This window comes from Neomonachus schauinslandi, chromosome 1 (genome assembly GCF_002201575.2).
Source record: "Neomonachus schauinslandi chromosome 1, ASM220157v2, whole genome shotgun sequence".
NCBI classification, from domain to species: domain Eukaryota; kingdom Metazoa; phylum Chordata; class Mammalia; order Carnivora; family Phocidae; genus Neomonachus; species Neomonachus schauinslandi.
The window spans coordinates 99,545,679-99,571,991 of record NC_058403.1 but is presented as its reverse complement, the minus strand read 5'-3'; the positions used below and the strand labels follow the sequence as shown (position 1 = coordinate 99,571,991).

The following is a 26,313-nucleotide window of genomic DNA, read 5'->3' as shown; positions in this document are numbered from 1 at the left end:
TTGTGCTCTCTCTCTCAAATAAATGAATAAAATCTTAAAAAAAAAGAAAAGGATTGTCATTAATTTTTCTATAAATGTTTGGTAAAATTCACCAGTGAAGACATCTATCTGGGCATGGGCTTTTCTTCACTGGGAGATTTTTTTTTTTTAATGTTTGAAATTGCTATTTAAATTTTAGTTAGTTAACATATAGTGTAATTTTCAGGAGTAGAATTTAGTGATGTGTCACATAAAACACCCAGTGCTCATCACAATAAGTGCCCTCCTTAATACCCATCACCCATTTAGCTCTTCCCCTATCTACCTCCCCTCCAGCAACCCTCAGTTTGTTCTCTTAAGAGTCTCTTATGGTTTGCTTCCCTCTCTTTTTTTTTTTCTTTCCCCTATGTTAATCAGTTTTGTTTCTTAAATTCCACATATGAATGAAATCATATGGTATTTATCTTTCTCTGACTGCTGTCTTTCCCTTAGCATAATACACTCTAGTTCTATCCACTTGTCCTTGTAAGTGGCAAGATTTCATTCTTTATGATAGCTGAGTAATATTCCACTATGTATGTGTGTGCATGCACATGCACGCGTGTGTGTATGTGTGTACACCACTTCTTTATCCATTCATTAGTTGATGGACATTTGGGTGCACTTTCCATAATTTGGTTATTGCTGATAATGCTGCTATAAATATCGGGGTGCATGTAAACCTTTGAATAAGTATTTTTGTATACTTTGGATAAATACCTACTGTGCAATTGCTGGATCATAAAGTAGTTCTAACTTTTTGACTGTTTTCCAGAGTGGCTGCACCAGTTTGCATTCCCTCCAAAAGTGTAAGAGGGTTCCCCTTTCTTTGCATCCTTGCCAACATCTGTTGTTTGCTGTGTTGTTAATTTTAGCCATTCTGACAGGTGTGAGGTGATCTCATTGTAATTTTTATTTGTATTTCTCTGATGATGAGTGATGTTGAGCTTATTTTCATGTGTCTGTTTGTCATTTGGATGTCTTCTTTGGAAAGCTGTCTTTTGCCCATTTCTTAACTGGATTGTTTGTTTTGGGTGCTGAGTTTGATAAGTTCTTTATATATTTTGAATACTAACACTTTATTAGATATATCATTTGCAAATGTCTTCTCCCATTCCAAAGGATGCCTTTTAGTTTTGTTGATTGTTTCCTTTGTTATGCAGAAGCTTTTTATCTTGATGAAATCCCAATACTTCATTTTTGCTTTTGTTTCCCTTGCTTCCAGAGACATGTCTAATAAGGTTGCTATGGCCAAGGTCAAAGAGGTTGCTGCCTGTGTTGTCCTCTAGGATTTTGATGGTTTTGTATCTCACATTTAGATCTTTCATCCATTTTAAATTTATTTTTGTGTTTGGTGTAAGAAAATAGTCCAGTTTCATTTTTTTGCATGTTGCTATCAAGTTTTCCCAGCACCATTTGTTGAAGTCTTTTTTCCATTGGATATTCTTTCCTGCTTTGTCAAAGATTAGTTGACCATATAGTTGTGGGTCAATTTCTGTGTTTTCTATTCTGTTCCATTGATCCATGTGTCTGTTTTTGTGCCAGTACCATACTGTCTTGATGATGACAGCTTTGTAATATAGCTTGAAGTCCAGAATTGTGGGATTTTTGATTACTATTTCCTTACTAGTAATTGGTCTGTTCAGGTTTTATTTTTGTTTTTCATAATTCACTTTTGGTAGGTTGTATGTTTCTAAGAATTTTCCCATTTTTATAAGCTGTCCAATTTGTTGGCATAGAATTGGTCATAAAAGCCTCTTGTGATTCTTTGCATTTCTTCAGTACCAGTTGAAATGTCTCCTTTTTACTTTATAATTTTGTTGATTTAAATCCTCTCACTTTTTTCCTTGGTTAATCTAGCTAAAGCTTTCTTGATTTTATTTATCTTTTCAAAGAATCAACTCAGTTTTGTTTATCTTTTCTATTATTTTCTTGTTTTCTATTTCATTTATTTCTGCTCTAATTTTTATTATTTTATTTCTTCTGCCAGCTTTGGCCTAAAAGTTTTTTGTCCTTCTAGTTACTGGAGGTGTAGAGTTAGGTTGTTTATTAGATCTTCCCTGTTTCTTAATGTAGGCACTTATTGCTATAAGCTCCTATAAGCTCTTAGAACTGCATTCACTACATTCCGTAAGTTTTGTGTAATTTGTTTTCATTTTTGTATTTCAAGATTTTTATTTCTCCATTTTAGTTTCTTCTTTGATCCATTGGTTTCCAGGACATTATTGTTTAATTTCCATGTATTCATGAGATTTTGAGTTTTCCTCCTGTTATTGATTTCTAGTTTCATTCCATTTAGTGAAAGATTACAGCTGGTAGGATTTCAATTGTCTTAAATTTGCTGAGACTTGTTTCATCACCTAACATATGATCAATCCTAGAACATGTTCCTTGTGCACTTGAGAAAAATATATTTTTCTGTTGTTGAATAGAATATTCTGAATATGTCTGTTAGGCCCATTTGGGGTCATTTGTTCAAATCTTAGTTTCCTTATTTATCCTCTGTCTAAATGCAGTGTTCATTATTGAGGGTCGCATACTTAAAATCCTCAAATACTATTGTATTGATGTTTATTTCTTTTATCTCTGTTAGCTTTGTTATTTATATTTAGGTGATCCTATATTGTGTGCCTAAATACTTAAATTTGTTATATCATCTGGATATAACAGATGTAATGGATTACATCTGGATTATCCCATTATCATCACATAATGACCTTCTTTGTCGCTTTTTACTGTTTTTAGTTTAAAGCCTGCTTTTTGTCTGATATAAGTACAGCTACCCTGCTTTTTTTTTTGTTATTATTTGCTTGAAATATCTTTTCTCATCCTTTCACTCTCTGTGTGCATCTTTAAGACTGAATTGAGTCTTTTATAGACAGCATATCATGAATTTTATACTTTTATCCATTCATTTTATACTTTTGGATTGGAGAATTTAATTTATTTACATTTAGTGTAGTTACTGATAGGTAAGGACTTACTATTGCCATTTTGATAATTTTTTGTGGATGTTTACAGATCCAATTTTTTTTCCTTTCTTCTTATCCTACTCTGTGTGTGTGTGCATGTGTGTGTGTGTTTTGATGTCTTTGTATCAGTATGCTTTGACTGCTCTAACATGTTATTTTGTGTAATTACTATAGGTTTTTCCCTTGTGGTTACCATAGGGCTTACATTTAAAAAATCTAAAAATTATAAACCTTATTTTAAACTGATGACATCTTAATTTCAATAGCATCCCTAAACTTTACACTTTTACTCATTTTCCCCATCACATTTTGGGTTATTGATGTTACAGTTTACTTATTTTTACCTTGTGTAACCAATAACACATTGTTGTAATTAGGGTTTTTTTTAGTACACTTTTTAACTTTTATTTACCTATTTATTTAAAAGTGTATTTATCATTACCAATGAATTTTATACTACCTTCTTATATTTTTATGATGTAATTAGTGTCCTTTTACTTCCACTCAATGAACTCCCCTTAGCATGTCCTGTAAGGCAAGTATATGCACTCCCTCTGATTCAGTTTGTTTGGGTAGGTATAGGATTCTTGGTTGACAAGTTTTTTTCTTTCAATATTTTGATTATATAACTCCTTCTCTCCTGGCTTGATAAGTTTCTGTTGACAAATTTACTGAAGTCTGAATGAGGGTTCCTTTATATAGCTTCTCTTTTTTCTCTTGCTGCTTTCCAAATTATTCTTTGTTTTTCACTTTTGACAGTTTAATTATAATGTATCTCAGTTTAGTTCTATTTGTGTTTAACCAATTTAGGGTCTTTAGAACTCACGGGGTTGTGTGTTCATTTCTCTCCACAGGCTTGGGAAGTTTCAGCCATCACTGCTTTAAATGTACTTTCTTTTTCTTTGCTGTCTGGAATTTCCATAAAATATATATTGTTTTTATTGATTGTGTTCTATAATTCCCAAAGCTTTCTTCATTCTTTTTCATTCTCTTTTCTTTATAGACCTCTAACTGGATCATTTCAAATGTTCTGTCTTCTAGGTCAGTGATTATTTTAAAGATTTTATTTATTTATTTGACAGAGAATGAAAGAGAGAGCACAAGCAGAGGAAGTGGCAGGCAGAGGGAGAGGGAGAAGCAGGCTCCCTCCTGAGCAAGGATCCAGATGTGGGGCTTGATCCCCAGACCCTGGGATCATGACTTGAGCTGAAGGCAGATGCTTAACCAACTGAGCCACCCAGGCTCCCCTAGGTCAGTGATTCTTTCTTCAAGTCTGATTTTGAAGATCTTGTCTGAATTCTTCAGTTTAGTTACTGAATTTTTCAGCTCCAGCATTTCTGTGTTTTTTTAAAATGGTTTCAATTTCTTTATTGAATTTCTTGTTCTGTCCATGCATTTTTTTTTTCTAATTGTATTTAGTTGTGTGTTCTTGTAGTTCACTAAACTTTAAGAGAATTATATTGCATTTTTGACTGTTCATACTTCTCTATTCCTTTAGAATCATTTATTGGAGCTTTATTACTTTGGTGGTGCCATGCTTACATGATTTTTGTGATCCTGTTTATTATGTTGGTATCTGCACATTTGAATAAGCATTCTCCTATTCCAGACCCTACAGGTTCACTTTAGCAGAGATATCTTTTCATCAGTCAACCCAGTTTAGGTTTCTGGACATGTCTGTTGTAATGTCCTTGGGCAGGAGGGCTTGTTATCAGGGCCTATATTTTGGTGAGGATACAGCCTGAGCTCTGAGGTTGGGGTGGGAGGTGCCACTGGTTATTAACAGTTTGATAGGACTGATGGATTGGTTCCCCACCCAAATGACGCCATAGGATTGGCTCCATGGTTTCCTGGATTTTCTGATCATGTTTCCTAGGTGGTCAGGACTGGGTATTATATTCAGCGATGGGCAAGACCATGAATTAGCTCCCCTTCCCTGGTAGAGTAGCAGTATGGTTTCCAGGGCCTGCATTGCTCATTGTTTGGGAACATAATTAGGCAAGACTGTGCACTGAATTTCCTGGTGAGATGGAGCTACCTGTTTTGCTCTGCAGATGGCTTAAGCCATGGGCTGTACTCTTTGTTAAAGTACCCCTGTATGCTAGGCTGTTGGATGGGTTACACAGATTCCAATGTGCTCTGGTTTGGTTCCCTTATGAAGTGATCTGAAGGCTGTATTTAACAATGGGTAGGACTGTGAATTAATTTCACTGCTTATGCCAGGCAGCAGACCTGCCTCCAAAGCTGGTAAGGCTCTTTGCTTGTGGTCTTGTCTTGAGCCTACCCACTCCCCAGTTTCCTTGACTGAATGGGACCACTGGCTTTGCTCTGAGTGACTCATTCTATCTGCCAGAATCTCTGTTCCAATGTTGCTGTGCTATATAGCTTTCAGGTATTCCAGCCAGGTTTTCTGGTCAGGCATGGCTGGGAGCTATACTTTAGCGGTGGGTAAGGTTTTGAATTACCTACCTGCCTAGGCAGGGACAGACCAGGCTCCAGGGCCTGGCTCTTTGTTTGAAGACCAAAATCAGACAGGCCTGTACCCTGTCAAGTTTCCTGGTCAGACACTGCCACTGTCTTGACTCTGCAGATGAGCAAAGATGGTGGTTAGAACTACCTGGGCATTGCAGGTAGGAACTCAGTCTGCCAAAATCTGAGTGCTGGTTATTGCAAGTCTCTATCTCTTTTCCTTCACAATTTGATTCCCAGTGGTTAGCTCTGCAGATTCTCATACAGTTCTTATGGAATGAGACTGGATTAGAGGCTCCGAAGAAGTGACCCATAACACTGGGGGAGTTGAATGTCCACCTTAGCCTCTCTTTTCCCACTGGAGTACCTTAGGCTCAGGGGAGACCAGTCAGTGTGGTGCTGCACCAGCCTGGGGGTAGGGCAATTTTGTCAGCATGTAGCCACTCCACTTACCCATTTAATGTGATCTGTCTTGGTCTCTGTGGTACTAAAGACTGCCTCAGTCTTACCCCTGTGTTCTGGGATTTTCTCAGTTGTGCCTTGTCCATAAATGATTGTTAGTTTTTCTTGTGAGGAAAAGCAAAGTGAGGAATAACCTACGTTGTCATCTTGGTAATGTTACTCCTCTAGTATTTTCATTTATTGGTGCTTCTCTCTGTTATTGGACAATAAACATTAAACTATTATTTGCATTAATTTGTCATGGTGCATCTAAGTTAGAGGGGTATTTTCATGTTTTTTTTCTTTGGGCTCAAAGTCTTCTATACATTGGTTTTTATAATATAAGTATTTTATTTATCTTTATATATGGTATACTGCCTGACTGCTATCTGAAAGGCGTATGAAATAATATATCTCATCAAAAAGAGCAAATATTTCAAGACCATGCTTGAGTTCTTCAGTCAGTTTTGATTTTCAGTTATTTTAGTAGATTTTCATACACACACTCAAAGATCTCTTTCAGAAGTACCTTGAAATAAGTAATGGTAAAGGTAGCTCCTTGAAAGTATCAAGGCCCTTCTTTTAAGACACAAATATGCCTGAGAGCCTAGAAGGGACACTTATGCAAGTGTATTATATAAATTGCAAAATTGACTTACTCTATGCTCGTCCATGAGTTTTGTAAATCAGGTAGAATGAAGTGTGGGGAAAAAGGCACTTTAATAATTCTCTACTTTCTAGTCCTTCCCCTTTAGCTCCTGGAAGAAATGGTAACTCCTTTTTGGTGTTTAACATACAAAAAAAGAACAATAGCAAAACAAAATATATATACACATATATATTGGATTTCTAACTTGTGAACCAATCCAGCACAGATAATTCTGAAAGCATGTACGGTAATCAAAAAGAAAACCTGGTGAGCTTGCTTTAACTCTTTTATTCACTCCCTCATTTAAAGTCATGAAGCTTCTAAAAGGTCAGAAACTGTTTTGTTTTGTTTTAATTTTATTATGTTATGTTAGTCACCATATAATAAATCATTAGTTTTTGATGTGGTGATCCACGATCCATTGTTTTCATGTAACACCCAGAAACTGGTTTTTAATGGATAGCCAAGTCGCATTGGAAAGTAGGGCAGGAAGATTTATACTATGCAAATTTTTAGAGGGATAGACAATGGGTCTCCAGAGGAGTGTCAGCTGCTTGAGATTAGGATCAAATATTTGTGTGCAAGATAATTTCACTTGATTTTGGGTGTGAGAGGGGATAGTATAGTGTTAACTGGCATTGCAACAGCATCTTCGTGCTGTAGGTGCATATCATAGTGCTTCCCTTAGACTGTGGTATTTCTCAATAACTTCATAAAGTAATTTTTAAGCAAGTTATACATATTTTAAAGTTGAAAATTGAATTACTAAAAAGAATGAGTTTTTTTTTTTTTCAAAAAAGCTTCTAAAGTAAAATTCCAAATATACACTAAATCAACATCAACAAAATTTGGACAAATGATAGAATGACTGAGAACTTTTTTTTTAACTTCTAAATTAAAATAGCTAGATGCAGTAGAACATGTTCTGAACAGCAAGTCTTAGGTTTACTACTGGAAGCACTCAAAGTATAAAAGACTCTATTATTATCTCTTTTCAAAAAGTCTAAACTTAGAATCATGTATCATTTTTGGTTTATTATCAATCACAGTGTCATCTCTTACTCTCTTATCCCACCATCCCTCCACCCTCCAGTAGTTCAACCAGCTTAGCTTCATACAGGCAGAGTTACACACAGTATCCCCAGATTGCATGAAATTAACTAGGACATTCTGAACTGAGGTTGCCAGCCAGAATGGAGTTAAATTCTAATGACTCATCATGGTGCAGCTTTTTTTGGAAAAGAAGGCTTTGTTCCCCCAAAACAAGAGTGTTTTTCAAGAACTCTTACTAAACCTATTGTTATTTCTCAGTAGTTCTTTCCAGTCTGCCTTCAATGTATAACATATATGTGTATTTATTTTTCCATGCTAAATATTATGGTGATAGACACATTGTTTTTACTCTCTCTCTTTTTTTTTTTACCTCATGTTATTAAATACTTCTTAAAAGCTTGATTTTAATGGCATTTTAGTCAGCCTGAGCTGCCATAACAAAATATCTCAGATTGGGTAGCTCAAATAACAGATAACTATCCTCTCAGTCTGGACACTGGGATTCCAAGATCAGGGCACCAGCAGAGCTGATTTCTGGTAAGGCTTATCTTCTTGGTTTTCAGATATCTGCTTTCTTGTGATCAGGAGAGGCTGGGTTTTGAATTACAATGTGGACTTCTGGGTGGATTCTGATGAATTGAAGACCTTGAACTTCCTTTGAGCTTCTCTTGTGGGCAGAAGTAGCAGAATCCTCCCCAATCAAGGGATTATCTAAATATTGCCTATTATCCCCCTAAGGATCTCACCTGACAGTGGCTTTTTAGGTGAATGCCAGTTCTCAATTCCTACATCTGTTGCTTTTCCCTGCCCTTAGACTTAGAACTAGATGCAGCAGACCACAAAAGGATGACTACAAAACCTAATCTGACAGGATGCACCAGACACAACAAAGAATTAAAAATTTTATCAAGCTATATTGACACAAACCTGATGAATTTAGGTGAGAATAAATCTAAGAGTGCTGTACAAGGGATGAAAAAAAATGTATTGTTAGACCTGGCTGAAATTATTGATAAGGGTACACTGACCAAAAAGACCCTGAACAATATTGAATTAACAATAATGAATGCATTATTTTGAATATATAAAAGTAGCTCTAACACTTTACTCATTTGCTTGAATAAAACCTGGCCTCAAAAGTGGCCTGCATTAAATGAAGTTGAGATTTCAGAATATACTTTTTATCCTCTGAAGTGAAAATCTAATGGTTTAAGGAGATGAGTGAACTTATAAATTTATTATGTAGGATCTCCCTATCCCTTAACTCTGTCACCTGGGACTGTCCAGAGGATGTGTCCTCCACCAATACCTTGAGCAATATAGTTCTTTGAAAAACATCAACATCATGAAAAAAAAACTCTGTATTTATTTGCTGTTATCTGCAAGCCAAAGATTACAGTTGACGATACTGTTATTGCAGTGAGTTCTCAGACGTAAGTGTGATGTTAGGATCCCAGGGCTGCAGATACTGGTTAATGATCAGAAGGTGTGTAAGCATGGTCATCATAAGGGGCAACAGGGTTTGCAGTAATCAGAATATTTTGACACAGATCTTTGGTAGGGACTAATTGATTATAGGGACACTAGGCTTGAGATACATAAGTATTTCCTTAAAATCAAGTGGGAAAGCCTCACAATTTACTCAATTCACAGACTTGAGCCAATTCACAGAACTAGACTATGAACTTTGAATCAAATAAATTGTTTGTTCTATTCCGAGTATATGACTTCTAGGTGTGCATCAATACCACCTGCTTTAATTAACATCTTTCTAGACAACAAGATTAGCTAAGAGGAAATTGAGGGCAAGCAGCCATCTTTAAGGATGTTTCACATATCACATCTTCTCATATTCCATTGGCCTGAAATACTATCATGGCAATACGTCACTGCTCAGGAAATTGAGGATGTAATCTGTAGCTGAGAAGCTATATGCTTATTCAAACTTCAAGAATTCTATTACTAAAAACAAAAAAGGAAAATGAGTAATGAATGAAATGAAATGAATGAAAAATAGTATCTGTTAAATCTTTTTTAAAATCTTTTTTAAAATATTTATTTATTTGAGAGAGAGAGAGAATGACAGCTGGGGGACTTGTAGAGGGAGAGGGGATGAGAGACTCTTAAGCAGACTCCACAATGAACATAAACCTGAGACAGGGCCTCAATTTCACAACCCTGTGACTGTGACCTGAACCAAAACCAAGAGTTGGATGCCTAACCAACTCAGCCACCCAGGTGCCCTTCTGTTAAATCTTTAATAGTGCTTCCCTTCCTTTTCATTTTACTTCTTTATTTATTTACATTAATGTAGCTTAACAACTTTCTTTGTACTAATACTACTAATCACTGCCTACTTGATATAACAAATATATTCAGAATCCTGAATCATAAATCTTGAATAATACAGATTCTTTGCAAACACATTAGGCAAAGACTATGATGAATTTTTGGAGATAAAGTATATCTCAGTAAATATCAAAGTTGAACTTATAGTACCAGTTTTTCTAATCACAATGATAGATAATAGAAATCACTAACAAGAGATAATTGAACACTTCTCCAAGAATTAAATGGCAGATTACGCCAGTGCTGCTGAAGGGCCCTGGAATGGGAGGTCACTAGAGGCTTTGGCAGTGGCATCCAGGACCTGGGTAGGGCCTGCAGCTGAGGCTGTAGAGCTCACAGAGGCCAGGCCGAGCACAAGGAGTAGATCCCCATCACCAAGCTGGGACACCTGGTTAAGAACATGAAGATTAAGTCCCTGGAGGAGATCTATTTCTTCTCTCTGCCTCTCAAGGAATCTGAGATCATTGACTTTTTCCTGGGGATATCCCTCAAGGATAAAGTTTTGAAAGTTCTACCTATGCAAAAGCAGACCCAGGCTGGCATTTGTTGCCATCAGAGATGACAATGGACACATTGGTCTGGGTGTTAAATGTCCCAGGGAGGTAGCCACTGCCGTCCCTGGGGCCATTATCCTGGCCAAGCTTTCCATCACCCTGTGCAGCGAGGCTACTGTGGTAACAAGATCCCTTGCAAGGTGACCCGCCACTGTGGTTCTGTGTTGGTGCACCTCATCCTTGCCCCAGAGGCACTGGCATTGTCCAAGAAGCTACTGATGATGGACAGTATTGACAACTGCTACACTTCAGCCAAGGGCTGTACTGCCACCCTGGGCAATTACACCAAGGCCACTTTTGATGCCATTTCCAAGACTTACAGCTATCTCATCCCTCACCTCTGGAAGGAGATTGTGTTCACCAAGGGCCCGCATCAGGAATTCACTGACCATCTTGTAAAGACCCACACCAGAGTTTCTGTGCAGAGGACTCAGGCTCCAACTGTGGCCACCACATAGTTTTATACAAGAAAAATAAAGTAAAGCTTATTTAAAAAAATAGATAATTGAACAAAATGATGTTTTTGAATTAAATATCATACTTTAATTCATGGTTCTGAATAAATAATTGTGAAAATTTAAAAATATGATAATGATCCAAAAACACACATGGGATGAAGCTAATGCAGTAGTACAAAATTATGAAAACAAAGAATTAAGTGTTCAGGATAAGAACTTAAGAGAAAACAGCAAAATAAAAAAGATCAGTATAAACTTTGGTGTTCTATTATAAAGCATTTCCTTCAGCATGCTGTTATTTCAGTCAACTTCTAAAAACAAAATAAAAGCTATTCAATTTGTTATTCTAACATGTATTTCAAAATTCAATACATTTCTAATATACATTTCAAAATTTTCTAAAATGTATTTCCAAATTCACATGCCCAAACTTGAGCTCTAGCCTTGTCATCATCATTTCAGTAAAAGTTAACTCGAGGCTTCTAATCACTCATGACAAATATTTGGGCAGCCAACTTGATTTCTCTTTTCCATCTCCTCTATCACTGATCCATAGACAACATTTTTTCTCTGACTTCAGAATAAGTCTGAAATCTGATCACTTATCAATACTTCCACAGTACTAAAATGGAACAAATTACCCATATGATTACTACCATGAATGATTCAAATGAATATGCTGAATGTGAGAACATGAAAGCAGAACAGTACACACGGTACAATTCTATTTATAAGATGTCCTAAAACTAGTCTATGGTTTAAAAAAAAAAAAAAGTTTTCTCTGGCTGGGATATTGACTGAGAAGGGATATGACAGAAATTTCTAATGGGAATTTTCTATTGGAAATTTTTCTAATGGAATTTTTCTATTGATAGGTATATAGTTAGCCAGGTATATGCATTATTAAAAATTCGTTGAATTTTACTATTAAAATGTGTTCACTCACTAAATGCAAATTTTACATAACACAATGGGAACAAGTATTTATATCTAAGTTTGCTTTTCACATCAGTATGAGTAAAAAATCCTAAAACTATTTGTTATGCTAGGCTTAAACAAATGAATAAATATAGTGAGGATAATAAAAGTTATATTTCTCAATGTGGTGCAAGGAGTTAAAGATATGGAAAGTTAAAATGCTAGAATGAAACTTGGGTTGTTGCATTGAATTGGAGATATCAGTATAGATATACACACACACACACACACATATATGTTATATCCGCACATACATCTATATATCTCCTCCTATATCTGTTTATGCAAAAGACCTAAAAGCAATGCTACACCAGTGACAATGAGCATATGTAGCATCCAGCTCTTGTTTTCTAAATAAAATTCTCCACTAAATAAACCAAGGAAAATAGTTGGTTTCAGGGTGTGGCTGGAAAAGTAGAAGATAAACCTAGTACTTATTTTGACACTGGAAAGTAAAGAAGTAATTAAAGAATTATAGGACCATGTCAAAAGGACACACAAAACTTAAAGAGGCTTCCACTGGCCAAATGTGGGACAAGTCAAGCATCAAAATAAATAAAAATAATCCATCGAATGAAATGAAAATTCGTAAAATCATACTGATATATTAAATATCACAAAAAAAGCTCTTTATTAGAATGGAGGCTGAAGAATGTAGTAGGAATGTTGAAACTGGAAAATCATCAATGGATGTTAAACTATTCATTGAAATTTTGATAAGAGAATATTGAAGTATTTTCATAGTTTTTCCCAAGAAATGTTAATTAGAAAAAGAAAAATAGTATTTACAGAGAAACCTGACAGGTACAACTTCCAGTGATTAATATTTAATATCACCAATGCAGCAAAATCTTGTGCTTTCTGAAATAATGCACTGAAGAGGACATTATATTATTTAAGAGGTAATCCCACCCCATATACATAACATAAATAGAGTCATGGAGAAACACCAGAAGTACACAAAGTAAGGGGCATTCTACTAAAATAACCTACATTCTTAAAAAACATATATTTTTAAAGATTTGGTTTATTCACTTATTTGAGAGAGAGAGAGAGCGCACCGAAGTGGGGGGAGGGGCAGAGGGAGAGGGACAAGCAGACTCTGTGCTGAGTGTGGAGCCTGATGTGGGGCTCAACCTCATGACCCAGAGATCATGACCTGAGCTGAAATCAAGAGTCAGATGCATAACCGGCTGAGCCACCCAGGCGCCCCTTAAAAAATATTAAGAGAGAATGACAAACATTTATCAAAGTTCTCCAGTGTAGTCTTGTGCCCCCCAGTTTTCCCTAATATCTCCTGTTCTGGACTACAAAAGGGGGGTTCAATAACTTCAATTAGATAAACAATATGGCATATCCACTATGACACAAACATATATAAGTGCCACCTAATAGAATATATTACCCAGTTTAGCTGATAAAGACATTGGTATCTAACAAGTTCCTTGAAAGTATTTCAGGTAAATAATTTAAAAAAAAAATCAATCTTTACTGGGTAATACTTAAAGCAACAAAGGTATACACCAAAGAACATTTAATATTTATTCATTTCTCCTACTTCTTTATTCAATTTCACTCATTTAATAATAGTTAAGCAGATGTGCTTCCTTAATCTTGGAAATCTCGCAGGCATATTCAGGAGTAATCTTTTTGTTAGTTTTAAAATTTTTTAATATGTTTTGGTAGTTAATGCCTCAGTATTGAATACATCATGGTGACCACAATAAAACCACAATGGAAACCTGCTGTTCTTCAGGGAACATGATGTGGTTTTACTGTGGCTTGGTAACAGGTGACAAAGAATAAACAAATCTGAAATAAATCAATCACCAGTAACATTTTTTTTTTCACTTGACTGAGCTTTTGTCAATGTCACAAAATTGCAGAACCCTGGAGACTTGGACTGCATAAAGCTGTAAGCATTCAGTTCCTCTTTTGTGATTTTTTTTCCCACCTCATTTTGTTGTATTTAAATGGACTTTGTTTCAGTTTCTAGCTGGTGGGTATCCTACAGGAATGAAATTCTGATACGATGTTTTCAAAAGACTTAAAACAACTTCAGTGATTATTTAGGCTTAGCAGCTTGTGAGATAATAAGTTGAAGTTTATCACTGCCAGCATTTCAAATGAGTGAAGATCATTTAGGAGTGAAGAGGTCAGTAATTCAGAATGTTCTATTTCAGTTGGAGAAGAAAAGTAGATAGCAAAGGGAGTCCCTGTAGGCTCTGTCGTCAGGCACAAAGCACAGGATGGAAATTAGGGAGGCTGCAAATCTAAGAAGCAGTAGCATTTCCAAGAAGAGAGAAATAAAATAGAAATAAGATGTTGGTAGAAAGGATACCATTTAGAGGTACCCAGGAGAAATCATCCTGGAGTTTTGAGTGATGATCCTTTCATGAACTGCAGGAGGTTGAGTAATACACCTTCATTTGCCATTGTAACCATAACCATAATTACTAGCCTACCTGCATTTCTCATTCCAATGAGAGAAAAGAAGTTTAAATTATTTTTGGTAGTTATTTTCCTAAATGTTCCAAGGTAATCAAAGAATCTGTATCAGTGATTCTTTCTGTAATAGGCCAGAATAAGTATTCCATTTTGAATGCATATATTAAAGTTTGCTAATTTAATTTTGTTTTTGGCAAGAAAAATTGAGAAAGTCCTTCCTGAGAAAATGGCAATTCAATACCAACTGGTAGTATTTCCTCCCTGTCTTCTCCCATGCTATCGAGATCATTTGAAGATGAAACAAGGGTTTACCACTAATTTGGGAATTAATAAAAGCACTGTCTCAAAGATGTTCTTAGGATAGGGGAAAAAAAAGGAGAGAGAGACACAAAGATAAATAATTATGAGTTGGAGAAACATCAGCCAATGTATTATATTTTATGCTTTAAATTATCTTAAGTAGTTTTGATTTGTCTGTTCAACACTTAAATATAGTCCTATCAAATTATTTTATTATCCATAACTTCTTCCAACTAAGAATAGGTAACTTTAGCATGAATTAGCATTTTACAACATATATACATTCAAGAGTAACATTAATCAGACTCATCATTAAAATAATATATGTATTATTTCCTTTGAATTGTTTGGTTTTAAATATTGTATTTGTCTTAGATGTAGAATCATAATTTGTATGGGTAACCTCCACACAGTTCCTGTTTGTCCACCTGAAATAATTATTGATTTCATAATACATTTTCTGTAAAGACAAAGCCACATTTCAGTTAATACAAGTCATTCTGGGTTTTAGAAAACAGATCTGGGGAAATTCTCTCATGATCACCTTATTTTCTTTCTGATTACTCTGGATAAAAGACTAACAGTGAAGAGTTTTAATTGAAGAATCATTGGAGAAGGGTATAGCAATAGTCATTAGAAGTACCTAAGAAGATAGGGTGAGATAACCTGAGTTAAACTATAACATACATTTATGCCAATTTGCTAGGCTCTGGAGGATTTGAAAATCAATGACTTTTATTTATTAAAGGCACTAGGTGAGCACTGTGAATTGTGTAAGACTGTTGAATCACAGACCTGTACCTCTGAAACAAATAATGCCTTATATGTTAAAAAAAAAAAAAAAAAAGAAGAAGAAGAAGAAAAAGAAGATAGCAGGAAGGGAAAAATGAAGGGGGTGGAAATTGGAGGGGGAGAAGAACCATGAGAGACTATGGACTCTGAGAAACAAACTGAAGGTTCTAGAGGGGAGGGGCGTGGGGGGATTGGTTAGCCTGGTGATGGGTATTAAAGAGGGCACGTACTGCATGGAGCACTGGGTGTTATATGCAAACAATGAATCATGGAACACTACATCAAAAACTAATGATGTATGGTGATTAACATAACATAATAAAATAAATCACTGATCTGTAAAAAAAAAAAAAAGGCACTAGGAAATCTATGATTATTCTGCAAATAGGTCATGATAACTCTGGTATAAATATAGGCATAATAGTTTGTATTTTCATGGATTAACCCCTCCGAAAAAAATTTTATGGTATTTGTCTGATTTATCTCACTTAGCATATTGCCTGAGCATATTCCATGTTCACAAATAGCAGGATTTCCTTTCTTGTATTTGAGTAATATCCCATTGTATATGTTTACCACTACTTTTTTATCCATTCCTCCACTGACAGACATTTAGGTTGTTTGGTTATTGTGAATAATGCTGCAGTTAACATGGAAGTGCAGATCTCTCTTTGAACTCTTCATTTCCCTTGCATATATACCTGGAAATGGAATTGCTAGTTCATACAATTCAATAATAAATAAAAAGTTAAGAATTTTACAATCTAAAAAACGATTATTTAAAACAGTAGAGATATGGAAAGGAATATACATATAAATTTTCACCATTGTGTTCAGAGGAAAACTTCAGGTTATGTAAAGAAAAAATATGGTTTTCTTCTAAACACAGGGATATACATATACACACTCGTGTCTGTGTATATTTGTGTGTGTGTATATTTATTTACCTTTCAACCTGAATATATGCATGGATACATGAGTATATATACACCTGAGTGTATATATTGTACATGCATGTATAAATGTTATTTTTAATTTAAATATTTGATTTGTAACGTATTTTAGAGATTTTTATCTAAATTCTGAAATAGTAGTTTGCTATTTGCATATATGGTATGTTCATATTAGGGATCACAGCCAAACTAATAGACAAATCATTTAATGAAGTGTTCAATTAATCAGTCCTAATTACTTCCAATTAACACTAATGAAATTAGGGTTATATAAAGAAGAAATATTATACAGTAATAAGTGTTAATATGAATGGCTGAGTACTTAATGTTTCACATTTTTTATATAAATGTTTTGCTAAACTGGGCACAGTAAAACATAAACCATCTTTTTCTTTAGTATGATCATTCTCGGGAAAAAAAAAGAAATTTTTAAAATTTTGTCTTTTAGAAAAAGTTGTTTATTGTATCTTTGTATACCTACATAGAGATAGCTGTGTAAATGTTACTCCTATACTATCATCTTCACATCACTTTGAGCCACATTTTATTTATTTTCTTAAATTTTTTATTGTTCTGTTAATCACCATACATTACATCATTAGTTTTTGATGTAGTGTTCCATGATTCATTGTTTGCTTATAACACCCAGTGCTCCATGCAGTACGTGCCCTCTTTAATACCCATCACCAGGCTAACCCATCCCCTCACCTCCTTGCCCTCTAGAACCCTCAGTTTATTTTCAGAGTCCATCGTCTCTCATGGTTCGTCTCCCCCTCCGATTTCCCCCCCTTCATTTTTCCCCTCCTGCTATCTTCTTCTTCTTCTTCTTCTTTTTTTTTTTTTTTTTAACATATATTGTATTATTTGTTTCAGAGGTACAGATCTGTGATTCAACAGTCTTGCACAATTCACAGCGCTCACCATAGCACATACCCTCCCCAACTTTGAGCCACATTTTAATCAGGCCCTTGCTGCAGGAACCAGCAATTTGCATGAATGCACTGGTCATTTTTCTCAGTCCACATTGTATCTCTTGCTTAATTTTCCCCAGTATTTGTCTGCCATTACTACATGCTTTACCTATAAGACTTGCTCAGCCATTCTAGTTCATGCACAAACTTGGAAAGGTAAAGTAGTTCATAGCTCCTGGAGGAACCCTTGATGATTTGAAAATAGAAGTCTGTGGATGAATACTTTTCTGTTTCTGTTAAAAATCCTGAGGCTCAGTTGGTACAGCCACTTAAGGTACTTCCAGGGGATTCATGTCCTTCAGGTTTCAACCAGAGAAGTAGAATCATTAGAAAATAGATGGATGGGTGGATGGATGGATGGATAGATAGATTTTTAGCAAGGAGTTGGCCTATGCAATTGAAGGAGGCTTGCTAGGCAATTCCAAAATCCATAGGGCAGGCCATCAGGAAGGGCAAGCTGGAACTTCCCAGTCAGGAGCTGAACTGCTTCCCATAGATGAAATTTCTTCTTCAAGGAAGGCTCAGCTCTGTTCTTAAGGCCTTTCAACTGACTGAATCAAGCCCACCCAGATTATCTAATACACCTTACTTAGAGTCAAGGGATTACTTAAAGTCAATTTTTATCATGGGGCACCTGAGTGACTCAGTCAGTTAAGTATCTGACTCTTGATTTGGGCTCAGGTTGTGATCTCAGGGTCGTGGAATCCAGCCCGAAGTCAGGCTCCACACTCAGTGGGGAGTCTGCTTGAGATGCTCTCTCTTCCTCTCCCTCTGGTCCCCGCTCCCCACACTTGTGCGCACTCTCTCTCTCTCTAATAAATAAATAAATAAATAAAAATTCAACTTTTTTTAGATTTATTTATTTGGCGAGAGAATAGAAGGGGGAGGGTCAGATGGAGAGAGAATCTTAAGCAGACTTCATGGTGAGTATGGAGCCTGGCACAGGGCTCAATCCCATGACCCTGAGATCATGACCTGAGCTGAAACCTTGAGTTGGACATTTAAACAACAGTATCACCCTGGTGCCTCCCCGCCAAAAAAAATTCCATTTTAATCACATCTACAAAATATCTTCACAGCAAAAATTAGATTGATGTATGATTAAATAACTTAGGACTGTGGTCTGGCCAAGTCAGCATATCAAATAGCCCATCATAGGGTTTGAGCCTTATTTGTCCAGAATAGAAACCAGCACAATAACACATCCTTGGTTTGACTTTACTGTTTTACTCCTCCCTGACACCCTTGTCCTTGTCCCAAGGAGAACATCCTCACATAAACTACCTGCATGCTAACCCTTATTGTAAGCTCTATTTTGGAAGATAGACAATTTATATGAGATAATTGGTATCATAGTGGCCTTAGAAAGCAGACACTCAATATGGCATTCTGGTGAGATATCACCCACAGGACAGATAGAAATAAGGACTCCATTGATGTTACCAGTAGAGGTAATAATAACCCCTGGAAGGCAGAAGAATTATCATTACTAAGAACCTCACTGGTGGAACATTTTGATGAGGTGTGTATTAGTTTCTTGTGGCTGTCATAACAAATTACCACAAACAAGGTTATTCTTTATTCTCTCACAGTTCAGAGGCCAGGAGTCTGAAAACAGGAGTGGCAAGACTATGCTTCCTCCAGGGGCTTTAAGAGAGAATCTGTCTCATGTCTCTCTTCTAGATTCTGGTGGCTACTTCCAGAATGCAACAAGGTAGACTGTGAAACTTTGGCTTATACTGTAGGGATTATACTTGAACATTTTGGGACAGTGGACATTGTAAGGACTTGGGTTGATGGCTTGAGGTTAATTTTAGTAGTCCTAAAAGAAAATGATAGGCTCACTTTAGCAAACTATCAATGGCACATTATGAATGTCAGAATAACATCATGGGAACATTTTAAGAAACTTGTTACCTATAACTGCAAGGCAGACTATGCTGAAAAATCAGGGTGAAATTTAATTTTAGTGGTGACAGAGTTTCAAAGGACACCAAATGCACATCTTTAGAGATCTATGCCAAAATCGGGACCCAGATAGGGATAGAGTAGAGTGCTGGTATATATGATAGTGAAATTTGTGTCAACATAGCTGAGAATCTTGAACTCCCAGTATTTCCACCCAAGGGAAACAGCTCCTTCCTTGTTATGAGATAACAGTTTTCTCTTACCTGGAAACCATGCAGAAATCTCACTTGAGGCAATTGTCACAAAGATGCTCTATGTCTGCCTCAACATTTCAATTTCTAGGCTTATCTTCATTTTGTCTTAAAACCAATCCACAGACTAAGGTTGCTACAAAGATTAATTTGGGAACAACTTCAACTTTATTAGGTTCCCAGGAAAGGCTCAAAAGAAACATTTCTTCTAGATAATAATAAATGTATTGGTAAGAATACATGAGAATATTTAAGAAGCTCAAGGAGGCTAGAGTTGACAGTAGAAACTGATTTACCTTGATGTTCCAATTACCATGGTATTGCCATGGAAATAGTTTACTGTGTACTGGTGGTATGATAGTATTCTCAAAAACCAGAGGCCAAGACTGGCACTCCATGGTAAGAGGCAAGATGGAAATTACCAAAATAGATTCTAAGTTAGAGTGGTAACCAGTCCTGACCTGTATGTTTCCAGAAGTGAATGAGCAACTAGTTTATTTAGTCTATCACAAGACACATCAACCTACTATGCTATCATAGAAAAATCTGGTGAAGATACTATTTCAGTCAATGGTAGCTGAGTTGATAAAATTATAATCTGTAAAAATTGACCATAAATTGCTATTCAATTTGAAATTGTTTACTGACTGTGTGTGTGTATGTGTTTGTGTATATATATATATTTTATTTTTCATGCTGAAGGTTGTAGGGATGAGACCAGATATAGAAAGGTATTCTGGCAAACTAATATGTAATACAATTCTGAAGACTTTGTACATTTTGCACTTTGTATGATTTCTGAAGACTAGAGTGACTTATTCTATATCTCTTCTCACAGTTCCCCAAGGAGTTGGCTGACATCTGTAACTGAACCCATAAATCTTCTGTGGGTTTAGCTGCTGGCTTTTTAAGGAAAAAAAATTGCTGATAGAGGAATTTATTTGCTCAAAATTTACAAGTAAAGAAATGAAACACTTCAATGCTTTAACTTTGTAAATTTAGAGGAGGATTATTGCTGATAAAAGCATCTTTTCCTAAATTTATAATGTATCTTAATCGGGTTTTCAGTTCTTCCTCAAAAATATGAGGCACATTCAAAGAAAATAGTCTAACTATAATTTCCTGAAAAAATTTCCTATGGATGGATGCAATTATGCATACTTTAATGAAAATTACCTAAGCTTTCAGTAAACACTGACAATTTTCATATTTGAAAACAATCTATATTGCATGGCATGTTAATTTTCATCATTAATGAGAAGAGTATTATACTCTAATTAATTTTGTAATTAAAAGAATGGTATTTAAAATGTCAAATAATCTAAAAACATGAAATGCAGATTTTAAACAGAATATATTATCATAACGCAAGTCATTATTAACATAAATTAAGCGGATTTTTTAATGTTTATTTAAAGTAGGTGCTTTAGTTGTTGAAAAGAATATTCTCTATAGGGATAGACAGGATTTTATGAAATGGTTCAGGAAAATCAAAGGTAAGGGCATTACTGTTTTCTCCTAAGAGATATGCCTCTCAGGATTATACTAGTTGCTTATTCTGAGTAGGTTTATGGCTTGCTCCTATGATTCTGGGCTCTTCTAGTCTACAGGTCTTAGTGACCAAGGGATGATGCCACAAGAGCACACTGATAACTGCCCCATTGCAGCCAGTGCTCCTCACTGGGTCATTGGAAACAGGGTAAAATCTATATGTGGTCACTGACGGTGACTATGAAAAAGAAAGAGGATTGGTTTATCCAATAAAGACCTAAATGAAATTTATAATTATGACACATTTGGAATACTTCATAGTATCCCTATGCTTAGAGGCAATGATTATCAGGAGGCAGAAGGCATCTCTCACCTAACACAGGCAGGGCCACCAAAGTTTTGTATGTTATACTTATGTAAGAAAAACATTATCTTCCTTCTCATTATAATATTACATAGGGTTTGATAGTAAGAATGAGAAAGAAAATGAGCAGTGCCATCAGTTAGTGATTCTGGACTCTGACAGCAATGGCTTCATGATATTATCTCCTGGACTCAGTAGCAAACTGCAGCCTTGTGTTTCTCTCACTGGAAAGGGAATGGATCAATATTTTTGTTGGTTTGAAGAAAAGTTGTGATGCTCAATGAAACAATTTTCTGGGTTTGGATATATTAAGAGATAGTTTGCACAGTGGCCCCAGGGTGCAATCTAGGGCAACTTCTTTTTCTTTTTTAAAAACACTCCCTTCCAATGCAGGACTTTTTTTCCCTCTACTTTGTGTGATTTTTTTTTTTAATTAAAGACTTTATTTATTTATTTATTTGAGAGAGCAAGAGAGGGAGAGAGCACTAGCAGGGGGGTGAAGCAGAGGGAGAGGGAGAAGCAGACATTGAGCAGGGAGCTCAATGCGGGACTCAGTCCCAGGACCCAGGGATCATGCATGACCTGAGCCAAAGGTAGATGCTTAACTGACTGAGCCACCCAGGTGCCTCTACTTTGTGTGAATCTTACAATAAGATTTAACTATGGGATTCCAAATTCAAAAATATATGTGTGGGCCAGATTGGGCAACTTTCAGGCTCTCACTAGGAATGTAAATGGTGACCAGAATATTTGAGAGAATAATCTAATTTACTAAATAGAAGATCTAAGGTTTCCTGCTGTGTTTGAAAGCCTGGGTCTTTCCTGTTTCCTGGTCTTACTTTGGATTCCTTCAATCCTGTGACTGTATATGCTATTTCTGTTGAGTTTTTAGTTTTTAGTTTTGTATATTTTGTATATTTTTTATATTTATTTTGTATATTTCCCTAATTTTGGTCCTTAGTTAAAAACTATTAGCTCTGATTTTCATAATCAGGAAGAAAAAGAAAAATGATTATAGGCATAAAAACTGAAAAAAATTTTAAAACATTTATCATTTTACATTCCTTTTAGTGTAGTATAAAATAGAAAATTATAATTAATATATCATAATATTATTTCAAGGATATTATTGCTTAGAACAAGGCTAAGTAAAAACAAAATTAGTACTATTCAAGGAAAGTTAAAAAAATTATTAAATAATATACCAGTCTGACAAAAAAATACTTGTTAAAAGTGATTAAATAGGAGTGCCTGGGTGGCTCAGTCAGTTAAGTGTCTACCTTCAGCTCAGGTCATTATCCAAGGGTCCTGGGATCAAGCTTGGAATCAGGCTCCCTGAGCAGGGAGGGAGCCTGTTTCTCCCTCTCTGTCTGCCCTTCCCCACCCCCATTCATGTGCTCTCGCTGTCTCTGTCTCTCTCAAATAAATAAATTTTTAAAAAAGAGTGATTAAATATGTAACACTCATAAGATGCTAAGAAAATGAGCCAAATATAATAGCGAAATAGAAGATGATCATCTGTTTAGAGTTGAGGCCATGATAACAAATATTTATGGTAACTACTTTTGATTTGGATTTATGAATAATTTCTGTTTTCTTATTTATAATTTCTATATGAAAATACATTTTTAAAGATTATATTTATTTATTTAGAGCATGAGTGGGAAGAGGGGCAGAGAGAAAGAATCTCAAGCAGATTCTGCACTGAGCACAGAGCCTGAGGTAGGGCTGGATCTCATGACCCTGATATCATGACCTGAGCTGAAATCGAGAGTCTGATGCTCAACCTACTGAGCCACACAGGTGCCCCTGCAAAAACATTTCTAAGTATAAAATCAAAATCATATTCTCATGTCTTGAAATTGTTAAATCAGAAAATATAAGGGAGCTTAGATTTTTCTTGTTTACTTGTATACATATATAGATAGATGATAAAGAGATACACACACACACACACACACATACTATCAGAAACATGAGTCCTCTGAGTCAGAAATCAGGGCTTTATTTACTCAAGCAACTTAGGGGAAGAATGATATTCTAGCATTGGTCCTTCATACGAAGCATACCACAGATAGCAGAATGACAGCCAGAAGGACAGTCTACGTATATAATGGGATTGTACTATAGGAGAATGTTGTGTGGGTCTCAGCCTACTGACGGTGATGTTCTCAGCTGGGAATGCCTGAGGCACTTACCTGTGCCCATATTTACTCACAGGGAGCCCCACAAACATCCCCTCTGCACCCCCCACCACCAGGGCCAATATTGTGGCTGAACCAGCCTTTGTGATTCTTTTTTTTCTCTATATGTTTACATGTGTGTGCATGTGTGCACACGCGTGTGTGTGTGTGTATGTATATATGCATACATATATTACATCTTCCTTATTCATCTGGATGGACATCTGGGTTGCTTACATATTTTATCTCTAGTAAATAATGATGCAGTAAACACAGGGATGCATATATCTTTCTAAATTAGTGTTTCATTTTCTTTGGGTAAATACGCAGTTGTGATATTACTGGATGATATCGTATTTCCATTTTTAATTTTTTGAGGAAACTCTGTATTATTTTCCACTGTGGCTGCACCAATTTACACTCCCACCAACAGTGCATACATGTTCCCTTTTCTTCATATCCTCACCAACACTTGTTATCTTTCGTCTTTTTGATACTAGCCATTCTGACTGGTCTGAAGTGATATTTCATTGTGGTTTTAATTTGCATTTCCCTAATTATTAGTGATGTTGAGCAACTTTTCAGGTGTCTGTTGGCCATCTGTATGTCTTCTTTGGAAAAATGTCTATTCAGTTCCTCTGCCCATTTTTTTTCTGGTGTTGAGTTGTGTAAATTCTTTATGTGTTTTGGATATTAACTCTTATCAGTTGTATCATTTGAAAATATCTTCTCCCATTCACTGGGTTACCTTTTTGTTTTCCTGATGGTTTCCTTTGCTGTGCAGAAATGTTTTGTTTGGTGTAGTCCCAATAGCTCATTTTTGCTTTTGTTTTCCCTGCTTAAAGAGACAAATCCATAAATATGTTGCTAAGTGTTATGTCCTAGAGATTACTGCTTATGTTTTCTCCTAGGAGTTTTATGGTCTCAGGTCTCATATTTAGGTCTTTAATCCATTTGAGTTCATTTTGTGTGTTCTGTGAGAAAGTGGTCCAGTTTCATTCTTTAGCATGTAGCTGTCCAGTTTTCCCAACACCATTTATGGAAAAGACTGTCCTTTCACCATTGTATATTCTTGCCTTCTTTGTTGCAGATTAATTGACCTTGTTTAAGTGTAGGTTTATTTCTGGGCTCTCTATTTTCTTCCTTTGATCTGTGTGTCTATTTTGTGCCAGTACCATATTCTTTTGGATACTACAGATTTGTAGTATTTTATGAAATCTGGGATTGTGATACCTCCAGCTTTGTTCTTTCTCAAGATTGTTTTGACTGTTCATGGTCTTTTCTGGTTTCATACAAATTTTTAGAAATATTTACTCTAGTTCTATGAAAAATGCTATTAGTATTTTGGCAGGGATTGCATTGAATCTGTAGATTGCTTTGGGTAGTATGGACATTTTAGCAATATTAATTTTTCTAATCCATGAACATGGAGTATCTTTCCATTTCTTTGTGTCATCCTCAATTTATTTCAACAATGTCTTAGAGTTTTTAGGGTGCATGTCTTTAACCTCTCAGTTAAGTTTATTCTTAGGTATTTTATTCTTTCTGTTGCAATTATTTTTGTTTTCTTAATTTCTCTACCTATTTTGTTGTTAGTGTATAGAAATGCAACCTATTTCTGGATATTAATTTTGCACCCTGTGACTTAACTGAATTCATTTATCAGTTCTAATAGTTTTTTGCTGGAGTCCTTAAGGTTTTCTCTTCATGGAAAAGTCTCCTAAAGATCCCTGCCCCTCCCAGCACACCTTCTGAAATTAGTAAATAAATATCTTTCCTGTATACATCAGGTACTTCTCAAACTGCTACTTCTGTGCTGTGCCTCCATGAGGTTGTTATGCTGTCTATCTAGGGGCAAGGGCTATTTCTTGTGACCCTCCAGCTCTCCCAGAGTGGAGTCTGCTAATTTCTAAATTTCCCATTGTGAAGCTCCACTATTTATAAAAACTCTCTAAGTGAAGCCCTTCTGGTTTTCAAAGCCTAATGTAACAGGAACTCGTCTGCGCATGCAGTTCCCCCATGTCTGGGATGCCTGGTGTGGGGTTGGTTCCTCTCCCTTCCCCATGCATGTGTTGTCCCTCCCATTTGTGGTTAGTCTCACAGGTTAGTTTGGTTCCCAGCTGGGACTCTGCCTTTGGCAATGTTTTCAGTGTGGTTGTGATTAGCTGTGGAGATTTGTTCTGCCTGTCTTCAGTTTGATTTCTGGGTTGCACTGATGTAACTGTTATCTAAGTGTATCCATTGAGACCAGGTGAGCTTAAAATCCCCCTACTCTCCCTATCATTTCCCTCCAGGATTTTCCAATAGAGTATCATGCCATCTGCAAATAGTGACAGTTTTACTTTTTCCTTATCAATATGGATGCCTTTTATTTCTTTTTCTTACCTTATTACTTTTGCGAAGAGTTCCATTACTATGTTGAATGAAAGTGTTATCAGTGGACATCCTTGTTTTCCTCCTGATCTCAGAGAAAAAGGTCTCTTTTTCACTATTGAATATAATATTAACTGTTGGTTTTTAATATGTGACCTTCATTATGTTGAGGTGTGTTTCCTCTAAACCTATTTTGTTGAGTTTTTTTTTTAATCATGAGTGGATTTTGTATTTTGTCAAATGCTTTTTATGCATCTACTGAGATAATCATATGGTTTTTATCCTTCCTCTTATTAATGTGATATATCATATTGATTTTCAAATATTGAAACACCATT

The 26,313-nt window shown here is 35.8% G+C and overlaps 1 pseudogene; it reads left to right on the top strand.

Moving 5' to 3' along the window:
* Positions 1-10,175: 10,175 nt before the first annotated feature.
* LOC110591737 lies at positions 10,176-10,963 on the top strand (annotated as a pseudogene).
* Positions 10,964-26,313: the final 15,350 nt, after the last annotated feature.